Source organism: Panthera leo, chromosome C2 (assembly GCF_018350215.1).
Source record: "Panthera leo isolate Ple1 chromosome C2, P.leo_Ple1_pat1.1, whole genome shotgun sequence".
Lineage (NCBI taxonomy): Eukaryota > Metazoa > Chordata > Mammalia > Carnivora > Felidae > Panthera > Panthera leo.
In genome coordinates this window covers 140,329,358-140,356,719 of record NC_056687.1, presented here as the reverse complement: position 1 = coordinate 140,356,719, position 27,362 = coordinate 140,329,358, and the positions used below count along the sequence as shown (strand labels likewise).

At 42.1% G+C, this 27,362-nt stretch overlaps 1 protein-coding gene across 1 annotated transcript in view; it reads left to right on the top strand.

Moving 5' to 3' along the window:
* Positions 1-27,362, top strand: part of THRB (thyroid hormone receptor beta) — a 336,813-nt gene that overhangs the window by 114,386 nt on the left and 195,065 nt on the right. Inside the window, exon 3 of the mRNA XM_042903309.1 lies at positions 831-902. The gene's annotated coding sequence lies outside the window, so the exon portion shown is untranslated. The remainder of the gene's footprint in view (positions 1-830; positions 903-27,362) is intronic.

Here is a 27,362-nt window from a genome sequence, read left to right as displayed (position 1 = left end):
ATATGACAAAAATCATGCATTTGTCCATTCTAGGCAGTGAGAACCCTGACATTTGTTCTACGAAGCTCTGCTGTTCTGAGTTCTAAGCTCCCACAACAAGAAAACTTGCGGGGCCACGGTCACTTGAAAAGCAGCTTCTCACTTATTGTGCAAACACTCGAAGCCATCATCTGCTGCACAAGTAGATGCCACAGTCTGTTTGGCCATCTCTTTCATCTGTTTATACTGGTGGGAAGTGTCCCCAGTATAATAACACTTAACACAATCCAGACAGCTCCGTAGTTCCAAGCTCAAATACTTAATAACCCTGATGAATAACCTGTCATTTCACCACGGGGCATGGCTGGCGCTTCGGTTTGTTAAGATCTGTCCTGGGAACCGTCCTCTGAGACCAACCATACCTTCTTTAGCACAAAATTTGTAAACTGTTTAGGATTCACCTTGACCTCTTAGCCACCTTCCCAGGCTGGCAATCCAAAACTCCTGAATCCTGTCCACAGCAAAGTAGGTCTTTGGGATGTACAAACATTGTCCCATGCCTAAAATGTGTTACTAAACTTCTGTGTTCAAGTTCCTTTCTCTGAAACCATCTGGAATGAGATTTTATCTCAGTCCATTTGCATTTATTCAAAATCAGAGACAACTCTGAAACCAGACCCTATTTAAACATAGAAGAACAGTTGCAGATTAAGCAAATGTTGGGGAACTTAGAAACAAAGAAAGAAAGAAAGAAAGAGAGAGGGAAAGAAAGAAAGAAAGAGAAAGAGAGGAAGAAAGAAAGAGAAAAACAAAACACGTCTATTCACTTTCTTGTATTTCCTTTTTTCCAGATCTGCGGTTTTCCTCCCATTGGCCGGCCTGTGTGGGTGCCAAGTTCTGCACGTGATTTAATGGATCAGAAGGTCAGATGTCAGCCTTGACTCGGCTGTTTGCAGACTCGCGGTCTTTATGATTGTCACTTTTAGCACTAGGGGAATTACCTTCTAATTGGTGGCATTGCTGCTGTGGCTATTTAACATAGTGTTGACCTCTGTAGGTATCCGGGAGAAGTATAAAACATTAAATGGGCTGGCTGGAAAAGCAGAATGGAGAAAAGGAAGGCTGCAAGAATTCATTTAGGGTGAGAGGAGTCAAAATCGGATCATGAGAGGGAAGAGCCGTATTTCATGTGTTAGGTGGGGAAACTGTGCTCAAGGAAGATCCAGCAGCCCTCTCCGACTGTCATTTCCTGGAGTGCCAAAAAAGGTGTCAGGAGGAGCTAAGCCATGAGTTGGAGCACGTGGGGTAGGGCGCAGGGCACATCGCCTCGTTTCTCAGGCAAGGCCTCTGAATTCTCCCTCTGGTCCCCAGATGTTTGGTAATATCAAGCAGCCTGTTTGGAAGGCTAGGTTATAATTTGGAACCCAGTTTGTTTAGGTTATTATAACAACGGTTTCCGTTTGCCTCTGCAGTTAAGACTGTGTCCACACTTTCCTCTCTGTGTTTATTATTTTTAGCAGTTTAAAAGCTAACCGTGAAAGATGGCTTTCTGGCTGTCAGGTGACATTCCGGCTGGGCCAGGGTCCGGTGGACTCTATAGAAACGCTCGCAGGCTGTGAGAGTCAGGTCTTTTGAATGCTGCCTTTGTACCTCCCCTTGCCCAGGGCCTCTGGCTTATTGTCTAGGCGCCTCAGTTGGGGTGGCGCTATCTGATGGTAACTCCTACTAATATTACAGTGCTCAGTGCCCGGGCCCTCCCTGGGGGCCCCCCGTCTGGCTGCCTGTGTCTCCCAGCCCTCCCTCAAGGGAACCAGTCAAAGCTCTCCTATCAGAAAGCACTATTTGCAGTTTACAGAATGTTCAAGGGGAAAGAATCAGTAAGGATCACCTGGACGTGTGGCTCGCTAATATTTTTTTTTTACCAAAACCCTTTTCCCAGATGAAATCTCCCAGGGAACCCCAGTTTGTAAGCCATGGAAAAGTACAGCTGTTCTTCTGAAGGGGAGAAGGGTCGCTGCAAACTCCACTCTTCAGCTTCCTCTTCACTCACCTGACTTCTCAGCTCCCCTCACCCCTGCCAGGATACCTCCAACTCCTCAGGATCCTTGCACACCATTCTTAGGAAGCGATCCCTTCCGCTTACAGACAAGGAAATGAAGAGGCGATTTTTATAACACGCTTAAGACATGAGACGTTAGACACTAAGACATTAAAGAGTCCACACTGTATCAATCCATTTTTATACAGTTCTAGAAAAGGAAAAACTAATCTAGGTGATAGAAATAGTAGTTACCCCAAGGAAAAGAGAGGATTGACTGGGAAGGGGCCTAAGGGGATTTTCTGGGGTGATGGAAATATATATCTTTACAGAAGTGTAGGCTACACAGCATTTGTCAGAATTCATCTGTGCTTTTTTACTGTATATAAATTCTACCTCCATTAAAAAATGAAAACAAAGAGGGAAAATGAGGCAAAAAAAAAAAATCAATGAATTCAGCATTTAATAAACACAAATACTGATGAACTTCCTTAAATACTGAAAATACTAGTAAACTTCCTTAAAGCTATGTGTGCTATTTATTATGTGGGGTGTAAGGTCATTATGCAGAGTTTCAGAATACAGGAGACCCTGTTGCCCTTCTAGCACTTTCTTTGTTCAATAATCAACAAAAACAGGGAAAAAAATTTTCTCAGAGAATAGACAGTGGAACCACAAAAGACCTTCTGGGGTTTTGCAGCTTATAATGTGGCTAAAAAGTGATACGTGAGCAGCCTGGGAATAGAAATCTTGAGTACGGCACTTGATTCATGCATTACTTTGACATGGACTATACATGTACTATCGATAATGCTCCAGAAATTCTTCATCATCTTTTAATCCTTTGCCCCCTCATCTCAATGCTTTTTCATGACCTATAAAATGCAAGATTCCTTTTCCTATAACTTAGGTGAGTGGAACTTCCAATGACTGAGGTTGGAATTCAGACCTCAAGTGCCACCTAGACAACAGGCTACTCCTGGTTCAGTCTTTCCGCTTTGGGAGTGTGTCAGGTGCTCTCAAATGACTGGCATTGTACCTATACCTTTGCAATAGGCACTTTGACCCTTGAAGAAAACACTTTCCCTTCCCTGAAATACTTTGAGCCAACCCTGCTGAAACTTTTCCATTGGTGTGTTTTAGAAGTCCCACAGTAACATGAAAGGTAATTATTTAGGTTAAAATGCAGCTAAGGACACAGGCCAGGCCAGAGGGGACCCAGCAGACAATTCTGCATTTTAGAGCCTGATGAGAACACTGAGCTGGAAGGGGCAAGGAAAATGTTTTTGAAAAGGAAATGGTGGCAGCGTTAGCAACTGGTAAGAGAGGGTCACACGGAGCCAGAGCAGGAAGGATTCGAAGATGCTCAAATATTCTAGCCTTTGAGGCTGTGCGGACAAAACTCTCTACTACTTGAGCGATTTCCCAGTGAAGGGCCAAGGTTTATTTAACCCACAAGATTGATCCACATTAATAAAAATTTAGTTCACTAATGAAGCTATGGCAAAAGTGAACCATCCATAAAAAATAACATTTTAAATAGCTAGAACATATTTCAACCCACACGTTCCAGACTTTGCATAAATAGACTAATTTCCTAATTGAATCAAATTTAGTTGAGCAAGATTTTTATTTAAACAATTTAGTTTAATGTGCGTAAGAGCAGAAATGAAATTACACAATCTAACAGTTGGGGCAAAATGCGTTTTTCGCAATTTTATGCCCATTTGAAAGGAACTCTTTCTTCACATCAATTTGTCAAATGGAAAGTCAATTTGTCTAAATGGAAAGTACAAGACAGAAAGTGTGTCTTCTTCATTCCAGTGACTTGGGGAAAGTGATTCTCTTGGAGCCAACTTTCTTAAAATTGATACCTATGCATAAATCTATAGGTCAAATGGTCTTAGGACAATGTAACATGTATGTAGTCAGATTTTAGTAATTCATGAGAATGAGAGCAAGATATCGATCACTGAAGTCTAGGGGCAGCTGAGTGGCATCAGTTAAGCATCCAACTCTTGATTTCAGCTTAGGTCACGATCTCACGGGTTCATGAGTTCAAATCCCACGTGAGGCTCCACAATGACAGTACAGAGCCTGTTTGGGATTCTCCCTCTCCCTCTGCACCTCTCTCTCTCTCTCTTTCTCGAAATAAATAGAAACTTTATATATGTGTATACATATATAAATATATATACACACACACACACACATATATACAAACATTTATATATATATATATATATATATATATATATATATATATATATATATATATATCTCCAATCTATTTTTTCCCAATGACTTCTAAAAATCAGCAATCTGAAGTTTTAACTACTCAACTGCTTATAAGGGCTGTAAAAAATTGGAGAAACATCCTGATTGGAGTTTTATCCCCTTTTCCTTCCCTCAGTTATTTTTCCTATTGATGCCATTGGGATAATAACTGGAAAACAGGATGAAAGAAAAGTAATAAATACTTCAATGTGCATATTATTATTATTATTATTGGTTTCCAGAAAAAGAAAATGAAGGTAAAATGAACATAAGCAATGTCTAAAGACATCATTGTCACAGTGGCAGGGCTGGGCTTGAACTCAGGTCTTTCTATCCGGAAGCCCCTGTCTTAAGAAGAGAAGCAATGGATCAAAGCTAATTAAAATATTATATTGGCTGAATTGGAGAAAGAGCTACATTTGTGCAGAGAATAAGCTACCATTTGGGGCCTGCCCACAACAGAAAACCACAAATAACAGTGACAAACACACAAAAGTTTATTTTTCTCTCCACAGCAGCAGGGTCAGTTCTATAATCATCAGGGACTCAGGCACCTTCTATCTTTCTGTATTTCCATTCTTAGCACATGACTCTATCCTTAAAGTTACCTCTTGGTTCAAGATGGCTCCTGGAGCTTCAGCTCTCACATATAAATTCCAGGCAGCAGGAAAGATGGGAAGAGAGAAGTGAAAGGCACTCATTATCATTACCAGCTATGTTTTTCCTCCTTAGGAGGCCTTACCAGAATTCCCACGCCACAATTTTTACCTACAGTCTCATCTACCAATTCCTAGTTGTAAAAGAAGCTGGAAAGGGTAGTTGGGTACTTTACTATCCAGAAGTAAAATGAGATTTGTTGTAAAAGAGTATCATGAAGGCACGTAGCAGACCTAGTTACAGTTAGGCAACTATAAGAAGCTTTTCAGTTTTGGAGAGAAATGATCAGGGTGGTTCTTTAGAGGAATGATCTTAGCCAAGTACATAAAAGGGGGAGCAATAAAAAGTAGCTTTGAGGACTTCAGTTATTAGTGAGGATACATCAGGGACAGGAGAGAAAAGATGGATGTGAAAGAATAGTGAAGAATGAATTGACCAAGGAGAATGTATTCATTGATTAGCTGTGTAGTTCAAAACTGTGTTTCAGCAAACACACACACGCGCGCACACACATACGCATACATGTATGTGGGGAGTGTGTGTGCATAAATGCATTATATATGTGTGTGTGCATATATATATAAACATGTGAATATACACATATATATATATATATACATATACATGTGAATATACATACAAATAACAGTGACCTGGATCTGAATAAAGAAAAAAAGTTACATGGTGTTTGTCTATACAGAAAACTGGTTGGGAATTTAGTGAGGCATTCTATCGGCAATGGATAAAGCCCACCTGTATGCATACATAAATAAATACAATACACACATGCAGACACGCCATACAAACTTTTCTAGGGATCTGTGACACCAGTAGCAATGATCTTCAAATGGGGGCATCCCTAAAAAAAGAAAAAGGAAAAATTAAAAGGGACTAAATAATAGACTTTAAAAGGAATGAGAGAAGAAGGAATTGTAAAGCTGTGAGGATGACTCAGACGTTACCATGAGAAGCCAAGCTAGAGAAAGTGGGAAAGTCAGGATGGGGAAGAACACCAGCTTTTCTTTCTTCTCTTCTTTCTTCCTTCTCTCCTGCCTCCCCCATCCTCCACCATGTCCTTCTTTCCTTAATTTTAGGAGGACTAGAATCTAACTTTGGTGACTATATTTTCATAGACTTTTCATTACGAGCTCCCAAATGAGAAAGAATTTAACTTCCAGGTCATCATCACATTTTGCCCAAGTTTCTTAGTACAAGTTTTCTTGATCCTGTGTCTTTGACATCTTTGGCTACAAAACAAAAATAAGTTTTCATTCAGCTTTTTGAATCTGCTCCCATTGAATGGGCATAACTTGATTTTCTGATTTTAACCCCCTCTGACTGTTTTGTAAAGCTAATGTGCACCCTGTCTTTGCCCCCACCAAATGTTGGAAAGGGGCAGGTTTGCTGAGGCACTGGCTGCCTGCCATTCTAGGTGTCTCCTCAGGAAGCCTGCAGAGGCCAAAGTTGTCATTTTTTCTATAACATCCTGGAAAATATCTCTCGTTAAAAAGTAAATGCTGGGGCACCTGGCTGGCCCGGGAAGTGGAACATGTAACTCTTGATCTCCGGGCCCTGAATTCGAGTCCCAGATTGGGTACAGAGATGACTTCAATAAATGCATAAATCTTTTTTTTTTTTAAATATAAAGAATAAATAAAGATAAAAGCAAATGCCTATACAGTTATGGAGTAGGAGTATAAAAACACACATGGGGAAAAATTCACACCAACTGTAACACAGTGGCTACCTAGGCAAGAGAAGGGAGGGAGAGGGAAGAAAGGGAGATAGGTCATTAGCGTTTTGTTATGTTTCATTCCTTCAAAAGAGGGATAAAGCAAACAGAGCAAATCTGAATGGTGAGTACAGGGGTGTCCGTAATAACTGTTTTGTATACATTTTGATATATGTAGTATTTTAGAATTTAAAAAAATTTTAAATTCAGCAAACGCCTTTCATTTAGGCAAAGTGATTGGAGCCCTCAATATTCTTTACTCCATCCTAACGACCTACTTACAATCACATGGAATCCTTCTGTGTCTTTCTTTGCGTGTGCTACTTCTTCTCCCTGCCCCCCTCTACTCTTTCCCCAAAGAACTCCTCTTCACCTTTCCAGACTCAACATTGGTATCACATCCTCTAGGTAGCCTTGCCTGTCTCCCTGCCCCCAATTCATATCTGAGTTTGAAGGCTCTGCTCATGTCTCGGAGAACATTGCGCATATTTGTATCATGGTATGTGTCACGCTATTGTGTAAACCAGTGGTTTGTTTCTCAGGCTTCTAGGACTGTTACCCCTGGCTGAGCTATAAACACTCCAGTGAGCACCATTTACACAGTGTCCAACCTGCACAATTGTATAGGTCAGTCCTACCTTCTTCCTACCAGGGAGAGACCATCTTTATACCTCTGTGCCGAATACTTTGCCTAGACCAAGTGCAGAATAGACACATACATAGCAAACATTTGTTTAATGAATGAAAAAGTGACCAACCAAATTCTAACTGCCTTGATGAAGAATTCTCTAGAACCTTCACAACAGCATCCATATCACCTGGGAACTTTTTAAAATGCAAGTATGCAGGCCCCACCCTAGACCTACCAAATCACAAACGCTGGAGGTAGAACCCAGGAAACTTTAACAAGCTCTCCAGATGATTCCAATGCACGCTTGACTTCGAGACATGCTAACTTAGACCAATCAAACAAAAAGCAGCAACGTCAGCTGAGTCTGAAAAAAGGAAAAGAAGTTGTCTGGGGAACAGTAATAGTGGGGAGGGGCAGGCAGAAGAAAGCATATGAAAAGACACGGGCATGATATGTAATTTGTAAGTTGCTTGTTACGGATGGAGTGAAGAATTCAGGCTGACACAGCGAGAGAGCTGATGATCAGATCATGGAAGTCTGTCTAAGGTGTTTGAATTTTAATCTGACAGCAGTAGGGAGTCATTTTTAAAAAGTAAACAAAGTAGTGATTTGATCTAGTTTAACATTTTAGAAAGAGTCCTATGGCAAGGGTGTGACAGATAGGATGGAAGTGAACTTGGCCACTACGGGCTACGTAAGCAGCTGTTAATTAGCCCAGGTGTAAAATGATGAGAGCTGAACCAGTTCTACAGGGAATAAAGAGGATAGGATGGGTTCAAGAAATATTACAAAAGCAGAATTGACAAAACAGGGGAATATCGGAATTCAGAAAGCAAGAGAGAAAAATGGCTTGGTGTCTTACACAATGGAAGTATGTTGGAAGCATTCACTAACTAAGAAAGAGAAGAGAAGGAGGAAATTTGGGGGCTGGAGTAGGTGCTGGAGAAGGTGAGTTTGATTGGGACACTTGAAGTTGGAAGTGTTTATGACACATTCATATGGAGACATCGAATGCTCATAAATATACATCCTGGGCTAGAAACTTAAGTTTGGTATCTAGGTGTTAATCATTTATATATCATCATAAACAATGCTGGAGTAAATATAGACCAATTTTGTCTTAATGTCTGATGATTTATATAAGAGATATTTCTAGGATAAAGGTTGCTGATAAATATAACCAGATTATTTTACAAAAGGTTGTATCATTTCATGCTTCCATTAGCGTTGTACAAGAGAATCTATCTTGTCACCTCTTCACCAACATTGTTTCACCTTCACAAACTGGATATCCTAAGAGTGAAGTTGCTTTAATGTTTACTGATTACTTGTCAGGTTGGAAATATTTCACTTTTCGCTGGCCTTTATTCAAAGATTATCTTAACTATTCATGGCATTTGTCTATTTCCTATAGGACATTGATTGTTTTAAGCTGATTTTTAAGAACTCTTTTTTTCTACCAAGGATTTTATCCCTTGCCAATTGCATATGCTGCAAATATGTTTTTCCAATTTCTCATTTGTCTCTGCTCTAACAATAGGTGACTCTTCCCTCTGCCCGGAATACCCTCAAGTATCCCTCTAGGTACCTACTGGGCTCCCTCTGTCACCTCCTGCAAATGTTTATTTGAATCTTATCACTCTTGAGCTCTACCCTGACCACCATATTTAATCCTTCAGCCACACAACAAGCGCAGCCCTTGGCACTTCTGATCCCCCCCACTCTTGGCTTTACTTTTTCCCCATAACACTTTCCAGCTTTTCACATACACTATAATTCACTTGTTTTGTTAATTGTCAGTCTCTGTCCACTACACTGTAGGTACCTTGACCGCAAAGAAATTCAGACCTTTATCTGTTTTGTTCATATATACACATACAATCTCTCAAACACCTACAATAATGTCTGACACATAGTAGATGCTTAATAAATATCTGCTAAGTATTAATTGCTTTTATACCTGTATCTATTGTCCTAGAGTTTCAGATTTTAATTCATGTAAATTTATTAGTCTTTCCTTTGCAATCTCTTGCATTATTTTCATGCTTAAAGATTTTCCCTTTGTAAAGATCAATTGTGTGTTTTGCTCCATTTTGTTGAATTTTTTAAATTTCCTTAAAAGAATTACTCTTTAAGCCATCTGGGATCCACTAGAGTATATAGTGTGAGGTGAGGCTCTAACTAGGTATTTTGCCCCAGAACTGTCAATTTCAAATCATTTTTTAAACTGCTTTATCCCTCTGGCATTAGTTTGTAGTTTACTTTTTAAAAATTCTATTCTATGGGTGCCTGGGTGGCTCAGTCGGTTAAGCATCCGACTTCAGCTCAGGTCATGATTTCACAGTCCATGAGTTCGAGCCCTGTGTCGGGCTCTGTGCTGACAGCTTGGAGCCTGGAGCCTGCTTCGGATTCTGTGTCTCCCTCTCCCCGCCGCCCCCATGCTCAGTCTCTCTCTCTCAAAGTGAATAAATGTTAAAAAAAAAATTTTTTTTAAATCCTATTCTAAATGCATACATGAGGGTCTCATTAGAACCTAGAATAGTTCACTGGAATCTGGCATGTTCCATTATCTTCTGATGAATGTTTTAAACCCTTGCCATTGGATTTGCCTACCGTTTTATAGCAAGTATTTGGCTGAACTAGAAGTGAAACTCAAATTTTTTAATTCCTAAGTACGTGCATCAGAGGTCGAAAAAGGGGGAGGACTTCCTTTAGCCTTCACTTGGATGAAGAAATTAGCTTATCAAGCAATGTTCATCTCTTTCACAAAACGGACAAATTACCTAGTTTATTTTAAATACCAGCTTTTGCAACAGTTGTTTTCTGTGTTGTGTTGACTCATTTCATGAAGACCCTCAATGACAACCATTTAAGAAGGCCACACGGATCAGACAGCTTTCTCTGGAGACACAAAATCATACCAACGCGCAATAATTTCTGGTTTGGGACCGTGCTTTCTGTTAGTAATAGATGGAATAGCTAGTTAGCAGCACCCTTGGGCAAAATGTTGTCAAATATTTATTAAGCTTTTCTCTCTGCAAAACACCATGCTATGCCAGTGGGAGTCACAAAAAGCACAGCCAATTATACTTCCCCAAAGAAACATAACATTAACTGGGGAGTCGAGATACATATGCAGGCAGGGGTAAACACTAATCTTCATTTTTCATGATTATTTACGTTTTTGGCCACATGAACGGGGCAGATTCCATCATCAAGATATTAAGAAGAGGAGACGTGATGGTGGTTGCAGTGACCTCTGAAACTTTTACTTACAGGGATTAGAATTTTGATTAGGCCTAGACGAATAAGCAGGATTTGACTTTTTCAGAGGAGGAGGAAGGAAGAGAGAGGTCACTAGTCCTAAAACCTATTGCCAACATTCAGCACTTGTCTTTTTCTGTGTTTTTCCTTGTTGCTGTTGTTGTAGGCAACAGGTGGTTTCATGACTGGACAGTTGCTGTGCTATGGATTAATACGTGTCTAAACAGGGTTTTATTTCTACTTGCAATATTTGATACACTAACCGAGCTTTGAAGCTGATGCTAATCGGTGAGGAAGATATAGCAAGGATAGTTATATTTAGACTGATCATCATAAGGCAGCAATAGGCATGCTCTCTGCTCTTTTAAAACCATTTGCAAAGAATTGGGGATGGTCCAATCACTTCTTTCAGTGCTGTTTTCTTCTGCTAAGAGGAAGCATCTGATGCGTCAGGTATCATGACAACAAATAGTTATCCACGTATCCGAGGGAGCTGCTACTCTCACATCATCTGGAGACAACCACTTAGTAATGAGTGTAACCTGGGGCGCTTGGGTGGCTCAGTTGGTTAAGCCTCTGAATCTTGATTTTGGCTCCGGTCATGATCTCATGGTTCATAAATTCAAACCCCTTGTTGGACTCTGCAATGACAGTGCAGAGCCTGCTTGGGATTTTCTCTCTCTCTCTCGCTCGCTCTCTCTCTCTCTCTCAAAATCAATAAGCTTAATAAAAAAAAAAAAAAACTAACGAGTATAACCTTTTTCTTCCACCAAACCTTTTGTGAGGGTAATTAATAAATAACAGAGTTCATCTGCTGAACTATATATTCGGCTTCTCTCCCTTTTACTGCTTCTTCTCACTGCCTGAAAGAGGATCAAAGACAGACAGCCAGTTGTAGGAGGCAGGAGTTTAATCCACAGTCTGAATAGATGGACCATGACTCAAAAGGAGCCCTCTGCAATCATCCATTTTATTCACCTTCTCTAGATGCTCCCTCTTCATCCAAACAATTATCATACATATTTTTACATTTCCCATTTAATCAAAACTAATACAATATATAGTTTTCAGCAAGGTAGACACAGCATTGGAATACGCTTATTCTAACAGTATTTACCCACCTGATTTTCTGGTAATCGGGAGTAAGAGACAGACATTCCATTGTATCCCAGTTGGCAACCGACAGGATATATAGACTTTGGCTTCTAGTTGAAGCTTGGCCTCAGTTCGTTTGTGTCCTGGGCCTGTGGGCTCCTAATTATGGCCATTTTACTAAATTATATGGTTCATACTTTTATTTAATACGTTGTTAATGGAGAGCAGCGTTTTTTTTTTCCATGAAAATTTAAAGAGAGTAGAAGTTGAAAGTAAAATTTAACATGTATGGAGTTTTCTGTATGTGTATTGTATTTTGTAATAAAATAGAGGTTATAAAGGGGCTCCCGGTGGCTCAGTCGGTTAAGAATCCGACTTCAGCTCAAGTCACGATCTCACGGTCTGCAAGTTTGAGCCCCGCATCGGGCTCTGTGCTGACAGCTCAGAGCCTGGAGGCGACTTCAGATTCTGTGTCTCCCTCTCTCTCTGCACCCCCCTGCCCCCGCCCTGCTCATGCTGTCTCTCAAGGATGCATAAAAGTGAAAAAAAAAAATAGATTTAAAAAAATAAATTAAAAAAAAATAGAGGTTATGAAGAGGTTATAACGGAAGTAACTGTAAGAAGATGGGCAAATGATACCTAATAACAACTAGCAACAAAATTTGTCTAAGGAAGGAAACTGAATTGGGAAAATGCCTTGACCAGCGTGTTTGGAAGTAGAATGATTAAATCTCCAAGGGATCTGGTTGGAAATAGAACTGTTTTGCTGGAGACAAGGGGAAGTTTGGGCCGTTACTCCAGAGAGGGGAGGGACACGGGGATGGGGACGGGGGAGAGAGAGATGACAGAAGGCTTGAAGTTTAGTGAAGTGACCCCTCTCTGTGACTCCTCAGATCCTCAGTGAAGAAGCTAGTCGGTCTGTTGTAGAAAGAACTACTTTTGACTCAGGTCAACATGGGGAGAAACTGAGGCAGGTCAGGTGCCCACAGGAATGGTGTCTGAGGTGGCCGGGGGATGGTAGAAATCTCTCAGAATCAGCCTTCCAGGCCAAGGTGGAAGGTGAGGTAGAGGTTGGTCTTTTATCAGAGGCTGCATATTATGCCAGTTTAGAGTCGTGCATCTCAAGGTTTAATAATCACACACTCACCAAGAAATCTCGTTAGAATCCTGATTTTGGATCAAGGGATCTAGGGCCGGGTCTGAGATTCCATATTCCTAACAAAGCTCGTGGGTAAGGCCCATGATGATGGTCAGCAGACCACACTTTGAGTGGCAAAGTGGGTCCCGAGCTAGATTTCCCGGGTTCATACCTAGTTCTGCCATGTATTTCTACGTGACTCTGAGGAAGTCATTTAACTTGCCTTTGCCTGTTTTCTCAGCCATAAAATGGAGATACTACCTCATAGGATTGCTATGAAGATTAAATGAATTAATATATGTAAAATGCTTAGAACGGTGAGTGTTTGACAGATAAAAGAGCTATATAATTGCTAGCTTCAGCTATTACAGGCATATTATGTTGTAAATACTTCAGTGCCTATCTTCCCCTACTCAGTTGAGCCGGCTGGGGGAGAGACCGGAATTATTTATGTTCTCACCCCCTACTGCCTTCCCATCACCTGCCAGCACCTGGCATAGTATTTGGCATAGTGTGTGCGCATAGCACTCAATTAATGTGGGGGAAAGGTCATCTGCCTAGACTCGAGAGAGGCAGAAAAATCATACATAAAAATGACCATATGTAAGTTTCATTTTCACTTCCACTTGGTCTACATCATTTTTTTAGAATTTACCTACACAAAGGAATTTAATATCAGCATCAAATACACGGTGGTGTACCTACTTACAATTGATGTGATTGAAGCATCTGTGAGTTTTTGTGTTTGCTACGAATAGAAATTGGGTTTTTTCCCCATTCTTATCAGATATGGAACGAGAGAGAGATGTTCCACTTTAAGCAAACCTTATGTTGTAGCATTTGTGTTTATAGAATAGATAAATTGAGTAGCAAATATTTATTTAGCAAAATCCCTCTTTGCATAACGATTCAAGATAGCTGCTTTATGTAACTAGTCACTGAACAAACTTAGATGTTTTGCATCCAGCATAATCAGAGATCCAGCTGGGGTGTAAAGGGGCTTATTTGGAGAGATATTCTAGGAACAAAGTAGCTGAATACACATTTGAAAGAACTAATAGTAGCTTCGATCCACTGCAAGATTCTAAAATGACTTGGTGATAGACTGTCAGACTTAATTTCTAAATTCTCCTAGCTAGATAAATTTCTATAACTGGTATTATGACTTCTGGAGTATTCTAGCAAAGGTTCTAAGGAGAATCTGCCCCTGCTTTTGTCAGCTATTGCTTTCTGATCACACAGAGTTATAGAATCTTACAGATGGAAGATTTCCTAGAGATCTCTTTTCTACTCAAAGTGTGCTTTAGGGTCAATGGCATTGGCATTGGGAGCTTGTGAAAAATCCAGGATCTCAGGGGTGCCTGGGTGGCTCAATCAGTTGAGTGTCCAACTTTGGCTCAGGTCATGATCTCAAGGTTCGTGAGTTCGAGCCCCACACCGGGCTGTCCGCTGTTAGCACAGAGTCTGCTTCGGATCCTCTGTCTCCCTCGCTCTCTGCCCCTCCCTTGCTCCCTATCTCTCAAAAATAGACGTTTAAAAAAAGACAAGAAAAAACAAAAAATGCAGAATCTCAGAGGTCTCTCTAGCTGTAGCAAATCAGAATCTGCACATTTTTAAAAAGATCCCCAGATTTACTTACACACAGTAAAATGGGAGAAGGCTAAATCCATATTCAGTGCCCTTGCACCCCAAATGGCTTGCAGCATTGTATGATTGTTACATTGCCACCCTAAGAATATTTGAAAACAACACCGAGCCATTAAAGGCTCCTGTCTTGGCCAGAGAAGCAGTTACCATTTCAAAGGGTAGAAATGCAGGATCCAAAAAATATGCTTACAAACTGTGGTTGCCTGGGGCCTGGGTTTGTTGGAACAAGTCAGCTTGTTGCAGGAAACATGTTGGTAACTTTATCTGTGGGCCTCTTAACACTCATCAAAATGAATGGCATGATTTTATGAAAATCTTGGACACCAGTAGGAGTCCTTTTTAAAGTTTGGGGACGGGGGGAACAGGAAGTGGAGCAAAGGGGAGATGAGTGGGCATGAATGCTATGCTCACGAGAAAAATGCTCTTAGGGCGAAATTCCCCTTGAGTTCCGTATCTCTGCCAACCAAGAATGACCCATTAATCAGCACCCAGTGTTTGCATTGCAAAAGGTGCTGGGAGATTAGGAAGATGAGGTGGAGTGAACAGCTTGGATCTCTTCGGTCATAGATTAGGTGAAGGACTATGTAAGAAAATGAACATGAGATTATACCCAGATATTGTTCAGCACAGAACATCAAATTCCTACAAGAAATACATGTCTTTTGGTAGAATGTTCTAGATGAGTCAAAACCTTGATAATAACAGGAGGGGCGGGGGGGAATCAGTAATATTTCTTTGGACGCAGACAGCTATACCCTGAAGCAATTAGCTTTTCGGATCAAAAAGAAAAGCTGAAGAGAGACTCTGACGCCCCCAAGATGTGACCACCCAAAGTCCAAAACTGCCTTCCTGAAGCTCCTGGCAAAGAAAGAGAGTGTATAAAGCACTTTATATACTCTAATTACCTCTAGGAGGGGTCATAAGACAGAGGTGGAAGCTGGACCCGGCCCAAGGCAAATAATACAATAAACTCTTTGTGATTTGATGCATGTAGATTAGATTAACAACAACAACAACAAAAAATGACATTTAACACACTTACCTACTTTTCCCAGGAGCTTAAAAATCCTGTTTGAACCTATGGAAACTATGGTTTTAATCTAAAAAGATAAAAAGCGTTCAACTTCTTTTTAAAAAAAATTTTTTTTAACGTTTATTTATTTTTGAGACAGAGAGAGACAGAGCATGAACGGGGGAGGGTCAGAGAGAGAGGGAGACAGAATCCGAAACAGGCTCGAGGCTCCAAGCAGTCAGCAAAGAGCCTGACGCGGAACTCGAAATCACGGACCGCGAGATCATGACCTGAGCCAAAGTCGGACGCGTAACAGACTGAGCCACCCAGGCGCCCCACGTTCAACTTCTAATACTGGTTAAATGATTTTGGCTAAATGATTAAGTGAAATTTATACTTATATCATTATTTCTCTGGAAATCAGCATTTTACAAAAGTTTACTTTTTTCCTCAAATTCATCTCTAGTGTCTTGCTTGGTAATACGCTTTATAAATGTATGAAATATATTATGAAATATATATGAAATATGAATATATTATTCATGCAGTATTCATAGTTGTAATTTCTCATGGACTTCTGAGATCTAATTTATTTTTCCTGCCCTTATACTGTAACGTAGTATTGTCCACTGAAAATGTAATGTGAGCCACAAATGCAAGTCACATGGGTAATTTTAAATTTTCTGGCAGTGACATTAAAAAATAAAATAGGTGAAATTTATTTTATTTATTTTTTTAATGTTCATTTATTTTTGAGAGAGAGAGAGAGCGCGCGCGCGCAAGTCGGGGAGGGGCAGAGAAAGAAGGAGACACAGAATCTAAAGCAGGTTCCAGGCTCTGAGCTGTCAGCACATAGCTTGACATGGGACTTGAACTTACGAACCGTGAGATCATGACCTGAGCCAAAGTCAGACAACGTAACTGACTGAGCCATCCAGGTGCCCCTTGAAATTTATTTTAATATTATATTTTACACAACTCAATATCCAAAATATTTCAACAAGTAGCCCCAAACGCTGTAAAACCCTAGCTGAGAAATGCTGAAGGAGTAATGGCCATTCTATAGGTCCCCATGTCGTGTGATCAGGTACAGCTTGGGTTTGGGGGCAAAGTCCTGTTTTGTAATAAAGGGAAAATGCATTTTCCTGGGGCATCTATTTCCTTTTGGTTGGATAGGTGTGGCAGACATAGATTTTATGGATTTGAGGCTTCATTTTGTGTTTTCCAAAGATTTGAGGTTTCTGATCGCCTTTGGCTTATCTCACATTTCTGCAAAGCTTTGCAAAAAGACTTTATAGAGAATGACTTTATTTCCCCTTCTCTGGTTATTCATATGCTTACACTCTCCAAAGAGTTTTGACTTCATTATGAAAAAATAAAGTTTTCATAACTTTATTTTTATGAAATCACCTTCAGACAGGGTGACCCCAAGGTGAGGAGTTGATTTAAGGTTTGTACCTGAGAAAAGGTCTGTGTTGCAAAAAGCCCACAATAGTGAGTTCACCTGAACTTTTGATTCACCCAGCCCCAAAAGGCAGTTATGCTATAGGTGTAACCTCTTGGGAATGGCACATCCTTGATCTTACTTGTCGGAACAAATTGAGTTTACCGTAATGCTCTGTCCCACAACCAAGCCAGTTGAGCTGAGATGTTTCTTGGGTATTTTTCAGTGATGATCTCTTTCACTGAACCACAGAGGGGTTATGCAATCCATTCTCTGAGTTTTGTATGAATGATGGACTGTTTCCTCCCTTCCACGCATCTAGATTTCCGGTGATCGATCCATGGATCAATCAATCTATCTATAACACTTTAGTGAGGTATAACACACATATGCTAATGTAAGACTTGATTAATTTTTTAAACAGGTGTACCCACATGTAATCACTAATCAGAAGTAAATAGAAAACACTTCTGGGGGTGTCTGGGTGGCTCAGTCAGTTGAGCATCTGACTCTTGATATCAGGTCAGGTCATGGTCTCACGGATCTTGTGGGTTTGAGCCCCATGTCAGGCTTTGTGCTGACAGCGTGGAGCCTGCTTGGGGTTCTTTCTCTCCCTTTCTCTCTGCCCCCCCCCCTCAAAATAAATAAATTAAACTTGAAAAAAAGTTTTAAAAAAAGAAATCACGTTCACCTTCTTAGAATGTTCTCTCATGCCCCCCTCCCCACATCCTCCATCAGAACCTAACACTGATCCCAGGGGGTACCACTATTCCAATTTCCATCACCACTGATTCGTGTTTTTTGCCTGTTTTTTTTTAAAATTTTTTTTTTTTCAACATTTTTTATTTATTTTTGGGACAGAGAGAGACAGAGCATGAACGGGGGAGGGGCAGAGAGAGAGGGAGACACAGAATCGGAAACAGGCTCCAGGCTCCGAGCCATCAGCCCAGAGCCTGACGCGGGGCTCGAACTCACGGACCGCGAGATCGTGACCTGGCTGAAGTCGGACGCTTAACCGACTGCGCCACCCAGGCGCCCCCTTTTGCCTGTTTTTGAACTCCTTAAGCACAAAATTGCATGATATGTACTCTTTAGTATCTGACACATTTTGCTCAATATATCAGCTGTAAGAATAACACATACCAGTATTTCATTCTTGTTATCGCAATAGCAGAGATTATGTGAATATACTACCCCTTGTTTATTCGTTCTCCTGTCGACAGACATTTGGGTCATTTCCAGTTCAGGCTGTCATTTGGTGAGCATATGCATTTCCCTTGGATGTGTATGTAGGAGGAGAAATGCTAGGTCAGAGGGTAAGTGTATGTTTAACTTTATTAGAAACTTCCAAATAGCTCTCCAGAGGGGTTGTGTAACTGACACCGCCACCAACACAGCAAGAGCGTTCGAGCTGCTCCTTACCCCCTCCAACACTCGGAATGGCAGTCTTTTATCAATGTGGTCATTCTGATGGCTCTGTCATAGTGTATTGCTGTGGCTTTCATGTACATTTTCACCTAAAATAAGTGCGTCATAAAAATCGTCGAAGTTCATCAAGAAGGTTTTATTTATTTTTTATTGTTTTAATGTTTATTTTCTTGAGGGGGGGGGGAGAGAGAGAGAGAGAGAGAGAGCGTGAGCAGGGGAGGGGCAAAAAGAGGGAGGCACAGAATCTGAAGCAGGCTCCAGGCTCCAAGCTGTCAGCGCAGAACCTGATGCGAGGCTCGAACCCATGAACCGTGAGGTCACGACCTGAGCCAAAGCCGGACGTTTAACCAACTGAACCACCCAGGTGTCCCAAGAAGGCTTTAAATTCTTCTCTCTGGCTATACTATATGCAATAGTTATTAACCCTTTTCAGAAATCCTTTTCTCCGTCACAAGAGACTTGATGCCTAATTGTGCAGTCATTCCAGCTTTGCTAGATGTGAAAATTTCTCAACGGCACCCCTAATGCGATATCCCCAGGGTGTGGCCCGGATCAGCAGTGCACAGGGGGCACCCAGCATTGCTGCCACAGACATCTGGCAATGGGCTTGTGCCATCGGGCATGGAGCAGCCTGCCTGTTCAATGAGTGCCCAGTGAGCATTTATTGAGCACCTCCTTTGTTCCAGGCGCCGTGCTGAGCCTTGAGGAAACAACAGGGACGTAGGGACACAGTCCCTTCTTGGAAGGCTCACAATTTAGTGAGGGAGACAGAAAAGTGAGCATACAAGTGTGATGCAGTATGTTTAGCGCCTTGAGAAATGTATATGTTCAGGGGGCTTTGAGGCCCAGAGCAAAGGTGCTTGGAGACAGCAAGGGAAGTCTTCCCAGGAAGTGTGATGACCCAGAAAGCAAAGGGAGGGCATCCCAGGCAAGGAAGGCAGCCACAATGAAAAGGCATGGAGGTAACCTCAGTGTGGGTATTTCCAGGATTGCCCAGGCAGAAGCCCGTTTAAGGCTCATGCGGGAGGCCACCTGCAAGTGATACAGCCATTGTCTGCAAGGCCATACTGTGCAGGGTGTACTTGGTGAAAATACCTTTTGCAAAAGTTCAGCCTAGAAAATCTCCTTCTCGGTGTACCTGCAAACAAAAGGAAGCAAGACTTTCTCTGGCTGTTGTCTCTGACTTTTGACTTTTACTCACTCTTTGATGTTAAGTTGCGTGAGGTTGAACTGCTTTCTAACTTTTTATCACGAACGTTATCTTCTGTTAAACAGTTTGCAATCACTGTGTATTTTCTCATAGGGAGTGGTCTAAGAATTGTATTTTCTTAACAAAGTGTTTTATGATATGCCATCCAGACCCAAGCCCTGGGCATGGCATAGCCCCGGGCATGGCATAACCCCCTGAGAGTCTTCTTGCGGAAGAAGGCACTTTGATTCTTGGTGTTAGCACCTGTCCTTTTCATGGACTGGAGGAGCGAGGCAGACATTCACACTCCCCATAAAGGATCTACTCATCTAAAATCAAGTCAGTCCTGATAACATCTGAAACTTTCTCCCTAAAGCACAGCCGAGGCAGCCATGGGGTATCAGAATTACTACCACTGTAGTTAGCAAACACTCATGGAGCACGTACCTCTTTCCATTTTCCGGGCAGGGTTCTAACTACATTACACATAGCGACTCACCTAGAGTTAGATGATATTAGTCCCACTTTGCAGGTGGAGGAGCTGGGACAGCACGAGGTTAAGTAACTGGCTCAAGTCACCGCTGGGATTTGAACCCACACATTCATTCTTGTAAACACTACACTCTGCTGCTTCTTCACCCTTGTGAAATATCCAGGAGAAATTCGGGGAAATAAAGTTCATTCAACAAACATGTATTGAGTAACTGCCTAGCGGGTGAGTCAGCAACGCCTTTGCCCCAGGAACTCTTAACCTATTTGAGGAGACAGGAAAAAAAAAAAAAACCCAAAACTTTGCAATGCAATGTTAACCCAGGGAGGAAAGTAACTGACTGCCTGAGGAACTCGTGCAAGGGCTTGAGCCTTAAAGACACGCTCAGGCTTTGGTGAAAAGGAATAAACAGAAGGGGCAGCCTTCGGAGTTAGGACAAGGCAAAGCACGTCTGGGATGTGTCAGGTGTGCTTGCGGGGTGCAAGGTGTTAAGATGCGCTGTGGCAAATGTGGGAGTGAGGACCGGTGAAGTGTGGCAGTCAGTGCTGCTTTGGGGGGGCGGGTCTTGGATGCAGGCTGAAGAGTAGGGCTTTATCTTGGAACGAGTAAGAAGCTGTTGGGCGTTGTTAAGTTGACGAGAGAGGTGATAAACCATCCTCTTTGCTATAGTCCAAGAGAGGGTGAAAGTTAGCCATGCAGGGTTCTTGTGATCTAGGAGTAGCAGGTGGGCAACAATAAAATATAGAGTCTGGACCATGGCATGCAGAGAAGGGACATGCAGGGGAGGGGACAGACAGGTGAGAGCAGGAGGGAGGGAAGGTGGAAGGAATGGGGAAAAAGTGAGAGAGAGAATGGTGTCTGCTGAAAGGAAGGGAGGGAGGGAGGAAGAAGGGGGGAAAGCATAGGAGGAGGCAAGAAAACAAAATGTGCCAGGACCTTAAAAAAATCTCATGGTGAAATGTTACTGGCAAAATCCCCATATGACTGAGGCTTTTTGATGTATTTGCTCAGCCAGCTTTTGTTTTGGTGGGTCACCAGCAGCTATTTTCATGGCTCTGTAATAGCTCATTGAGATTCCTTCTATCTGAAGATAATTTGTGAGGCTTATGTAAGACTTCATTTAAGGGGCATTGCCTTGGCATGCAGACAGCTTCCAGACCTAATACACCAGCAGAAACATGTTATCTGAAGAGCGCAATAAAACAAACTAAGTTCATTGCTAAGCACCCTGGCAGCAAATGAGTGCTGCTATACGGGACATTTTCAGAATAATGCCTTTCTTTAAAAGAAGGAGGAGGAGGAGGAGATTAAGAAGGAGGAGGAGGAGGACATGTGAAATTGACCCACCAGCCTGAACCTTGATGGCTTCAAATCCAAGGAAGCTTCAATTATGTGGGAATCATGCACCCTACCCCAAGCCAACTAAATGATTCCCATCCTCTTGGCCAGTTTTGAGTAGTGTAATCAGCGGAGCGAATGATTTCTCTCTGCAATTATGATGATGAGGCCAGGTAGAGGAGGGAGAGAGTAAAAGTGCTAATCGTCCCAGGGCCTGAGGACGTGGATAAGGTAGCATGTCAGGTGTTAGCTGTCCAGGCAGCCTCCTGGTGTTATCGGAGTCCCATTTCACTAGGGGTTTCGGTTTCCACAAGCTTTGCTCATCTTCCTGCTGCAAGACTGGCTGCTGGTAGCAGGCGGGAGGCATGGTGTGGAATCCCAGGGCAAAAGCAGTCTGGAGTCGTGAGCTGTTTGTCTGGGGAGTGTGTTATGTGGTCAAGTCCGTCCATCATGACGCCAGCCCAGTGTCAGTCAACGCAGGCATCTAAGATGCATCTCAAGAACGTGTAATTGGGATTGCTCAGCCACGTAAGCGCAGGACGTTGGTGCTGGGTCCCAAGCAGTTTATTTGCTTATAAAGTCTTCCTTCTACCTGACTTGGAAGTAGAGTAGGAGCAGCTCGTGCGGAAGGTGTGGCGATGTCAGCAAGTCCTGGAGGCTGGCAGGACAACCAGGTGAGTGCCTGACAACCCCCATGATGCTCTTTCTCTGAACAGTAAGAGAGATTTTGTTACAATTAACCTGTGGGCCAACACCTGTCCATATTCAGGACAGGGGCTTCCAGTGGCCAACTTTTCTTAAAATCCTAATGTATCATTGCTAAGGGTGAGATTGCACATATGTGCTTTTCCAGTATTACTCATGCTTCCTGAACTGAAGTTAAAAGACACAGCAAAGAAAATATAACTCCTGTATTTCAGACTTTTTTAGTGGGAAATGAGGGATATGATAAAGGGATTTAGATTATAATCCTGTGTTTTCTGAACTTGACAAAAACGATTACGGAAGTATAATTGACTTCCCATTTAATATCAGTTCCAAGTGTATAATATATTGATTCAACAATTCTATAAACTTGAAAAGTTTAAAGGAGACTTGTAAGAGGAAAATAAATTAATCATCTTATTCTTAAAATATTGAGTGGATAGAGGAATAGAAAGTTGTAATCAGTTCCCAGTGCTAAACTCTGAGGGGCATTGAGTTCCTCCAAGTGCCATGCTTGAAGGAAAAACCACAGTACATTCCATAGAGGCTGAGGCTTTGGAGATGTTTCCATGTTACACAAGAAAGGTGGGAAGGACTGAAATACAGAGTAAGGAGACTATTTGCTCTGTATTTCCCCAGGAAAAAGGGAAATCTATCTATCCTTTGGGAAGGAAGATAACAGAACTCTGACACTCGGACTGATAACAAACAAACAAAGTGGGGCACTTGTGTGGCTCAGTCGGTTGAGTATCCAACTCTTGATTTCGGATCAGGTCATGATCCCAGGGTCGTGGGATCAAGCTCCGCGTTGGGCTCCACACTTAGCATGCTTAAGACTCCCTCTCTCCTTCTCTCTCTCTCTCTCCCTCTGCTCCTTCCCCACCCCACACACTCTCTCTCTAAAATGAAAATAAAATAAAAATAATAATAAAAAAACCAACTTAGACTTACTCCCCAGAAATTGCATTTATATAAACACAAAATTAGCACACACGATCAGGGATTTCATGGATCCTTATGAAGTCCATGTAAGGAACTCCTGTTTTGGATGGGAAGACTGAGAGTGAATGAGAATTTCAGGACTTGGCTCGATCTCAGGAAGAATTCTCTGATGGTTTGGCAAGTGCTACAACAGAACTGGGTTTTTCAAAAGGAGATTCTCTCCCCCGTCACTGGGCCCTGAGCGAATGGTCGTGTGAGCCTTAGACTCACCAAGAGCTGGATCTGAGTGCAGGAACTGCTGCTTCCAGCCGTGGATCCTCAGGGTTACTATTTAACCTGCTAAATATCCCTTCATGCCACTGGGAAATGGAGGTCACAACTCATCACAGGGTGGTTGGAATGATCCAACGATAAAAGGTGTATAAAATGCCTATCTTAGTACTAGAGGAAGGTGATGAACAAAAGTTAACTTCTCTAAGTAATTCTCACAGATCATGTGTTTAAAGGAAGGACAAGAAAAAGCCTAATTCCTGCCTCTGCATGAGTTCCTCATAATTATGTTCCTTTTTTACTGCTAAGATTATAGACAGCATTCGAGATTTGTGTGGGAAGTTACAATAAATGTGTAACTCCAAATATGCACCAGATTTATATTAAAAAAAACTTTTAAAACTGAATTGAAAGGTGATATTATGGTATCTTCAAATTTTATTTTTTGAAAAAGCATTCTAACCAAAGTGTGAACAAGCATTGTAGAAATGAAATGTTCTTGAAATAACTCAACGTGTTCTCAGTGAGGAGAAACTTATTCTGAATTTCTATTTAACAGAAGAGGAAATGAGGTAGCACTTTAAGGTAATACTTAATAACAGGAAAGAAAAGTAACTGTATATCAAGTGAAAAGTGATAATACTAAATAATCGTAGAGCATACAATAGAAGTTAAATGCCTGTCTTTAAGATTCTAGAAAGGAACACAATTTTCAAAGGCTTTTGGTAATGGGCTTTTTAAATTTTTTTTTTTTTAATATTTATTTATTTTTGACAGAGAGTGAGACAGAGCATGAGCAGGGGAGGGGCAGAGAGAGAGGGGGACACAGAAACCGAAGCAGGCTCCAGGCTCCGAGCCGTCAGCACAGAGCCCGAGGCGGGGCCCGAACTCACGCGAGATGACGCGAGATCATGACCTGAGCCGAAGTCGGACGCTCAACAGACTGAGCCACCCAAGCGCCCCTGTAATGGGCTTTTTAAAATGTCCAATTGGGGCATGGATTGGGGGATATAAACATTTAGTCCCATGGGTGGCAGGACATTCTTAGCCGCTGACAGCTTCAGGGAACAGCTCCAGAGCATTGGCCACAGTGTGAAGCGTGTTTCATTCACCAACCGGCAAATTTGTGTGGCGCTCCTATGGGCATCACTGGACGTGAAGCGGGGGATCCCTCACCTTCGAGGAACATACGCTGATTTGGGGAGCTCAGCACATGCTCCTCAAAGGATGAGCGGTGCAGGTGATGATTTCCCAAGTTGTGGAGAGGAAAGGAAGGAGAGTTTTGAAGTCGATGACAGGCTTCAAGGAGGAGGTGAGAACCGAGTGGTGCCATGAAGATTTGTAGGAGTTTGTCTTCCCATCTTGGTAAATGATGGCACCATTGTTTGTTGGCATTCAGTCCAAAAACCTGAAAACCGTTCTTGCTTCCTCTTTCCCTCACCCCAGAATCCAAACTCCCAACAACTCCTTCATCTTCTACCTGCAACATTTATCTTGAGTCTGCCCACTGCCACCATCTCCATTGCCACTGTCCTGGGCCGGGCCACCATCAGCCCTCTGAAACACCTCAGTAGTCTGTTAACTGGTCCCTCTTTCTGCTTTTGGCCCGTCGTCAAACCCATCTGCCACAAAGCAGCCAGAGTGAGAAAGTCACTGCCACGATTGAAAGTCTCTAATATGTTCCCATTGGGCTAAAAATAAAGTCTTCACTCCTCACCATGGCGAACTGGGCCCTGCGGGACGTGGCCCAGCCTCACTGCTCTCACCTCCATTCTTCGCCATGGCCCAGCCACACTGCCTTCCTCTGATGCTTTGATCCAGTCAGATGTACAACAGAAAAAAACTAATGTGAAAATTGCTGAAGGTTATCCAAGGAGATCACTTCTCAAAATTAGCAGGGGAGCTTGGTTTTATGATCCTGCCGCACAAATGTGGGCATATAAAGCAGAAACTGTCAGCGGCATGATTCCATTTCAAGGACTCTCGTGGAATGCTCCCTTTGTATCACAACATTTATTTCCCCACGAGCTTCATTAAATTCTTTTCAGGGTAATATGTATATTTTTAATTCCCGCCAAGAAGTACAGCCAGTATTTACTGTGGACCACGTACTGTGCTAGGTACAGTAGCTGTAACAGTATTTTAAAAAGACATGAGACTCTACCTTCTTAGTGCTTTCAAGCTACCGAGAGATGCAGTTACAACAGAAGATAATCACAAATGCGAAGTTTTACAAGGTACCATGAGAACACAAGGGTGGAGTGCCTAAATCTGACTCGGGAGGTCAAGGAAAGCTTCCCAGGGGAAGTGCCATTTTAGCTGAGACCTGAAATAGTGGGGCAGAGGGCAGGGGCAAGTATTCAAGTATTCTTGGCAGGGGAAACAGCACATGCAAAGGGATGGTATTAAAGGAGAGTGTGACATTTTAATGAAAACCAAGAAAGTCCAGAATTGCTGCAACATGGTAGGAAGGTGGGGAGAAGGGAGAGAACAAGATATGAAAAGTAAGCACTGGCCTGTGTCTATAGAGCCTTGTAACTCATCATAAGGTCTTTGGACCTATTAGTAATAGACGAAAGGTTTTAAGCACTGGGATGACAAGATCTGATAGGAGTTTAGGAGAGCTCCCTCTGGATAAAGTGTGAAGACAGGGCAAGTTCAGATGTTGGCAGGCCAATTGAAAGGCTGTTCTATAATCCAGAAGAGAAAAGATGTTGATAGAAATTAACATAGAGGTATAAATGATCGGGGAAAGTCCAGAAAAGAGATGTAGCAAAGATAATCCGCAAGACTTTTGGAGATGGACTGGATAATACAGGGGTGAGTGAGAAAAGAACAAAAACGGAAATTCCTATGTTTCCACTATGGGAAACCCTTTCCAGGGTACCATTTGCTAAGATGGGGACTCAGGTGCAAAAAAGAGGCTCCCAAAGATGGGGAGAAGTCATACCTCATAGTGAGATACTTTTTTTTTTTAATCTGAGAGCAGGTTTTCTTTCTGGTAAGAGCTCTGGAAATACTGAAAATAGATGTTTGGAAAAGTCTGTGACAAATGGAGAGGAGAGACCAGAAGGTACTGAAGACAATCTTTAACTCCTCTTCAATTTTGCTTGAGCCCTGGACAAGATGCTAAGCAAGTTCTTCTGTCATGAATAAACGATATTAAAGAGGATATTGGATCTACTAGGTACTAGCAGGGTCCTTCCAACTCCGTGATTCTGTGGTGCCTGGTATTTACATTACACACACAGTCAAGGTGTGTCCAGAATCTTACCTGCTGTGGACAAGGCAATTGCAGCCCCTTGGGGAATAAAAGGGTTTCCTCATCCCAACTGGCTTCACATCCCTCTTCAGCCATACATAGGCCCTCATTTACATTTTGGATGAGTAAATGTCTGGACTGTGTGCTGTTTTATAAGCTTAATGGACGTGTGAATGTGGGAGAAACAGACCAGAAGAAGATGACAGTAGATATCTGCTTGAGACACCATCCAATTAATTTAATTTCTGTGACATCATCTCACTTTAGCTGAAGTCTTCTGAAATGAGTAGCTCTTGTTTTATGTGCTGTTAAAACTCTTATTAAACAATGACACAGAGAGTTCCTTTAGAACAAGGTTTCTCAACCTTGGCACTATTGACATTTTGAGCTGGAAAACTCTTTGTTGTGGGGACCTGTCCTGTGCATCATTGTAAGGTATTTAGCTGTATCTCTGGCCTCTACCCACAAGTTTCCAGTAAGAGACACCCCCACACACATACACACCCAGTTGTGACAGTCAAATATGTCTCCAGATATTGCCAAATGTCCACCTGGGGGGACAAAATCACCCCTGCTTGAGAATCATTGCTTCAAAGCGGCAGTTCTCAAAATGTGGTGCTCAGACCAGGAGCATCAGCATCACCTGGAAACTCCTTAGAAATGGAAATTTTGAGGCCCCAACCCGCACCTACTGAGAAAGAAACGCCTACTGAGATATAGGGTCCAAGAAATGTTTTAAGAAGCCTGCCAGATGGGGGGCGCCTGGGTGGCTCAGTCAGTTGTGTCCAACTCTTGATTTCAGCTCAGGTCATGGTCTCCCAGTT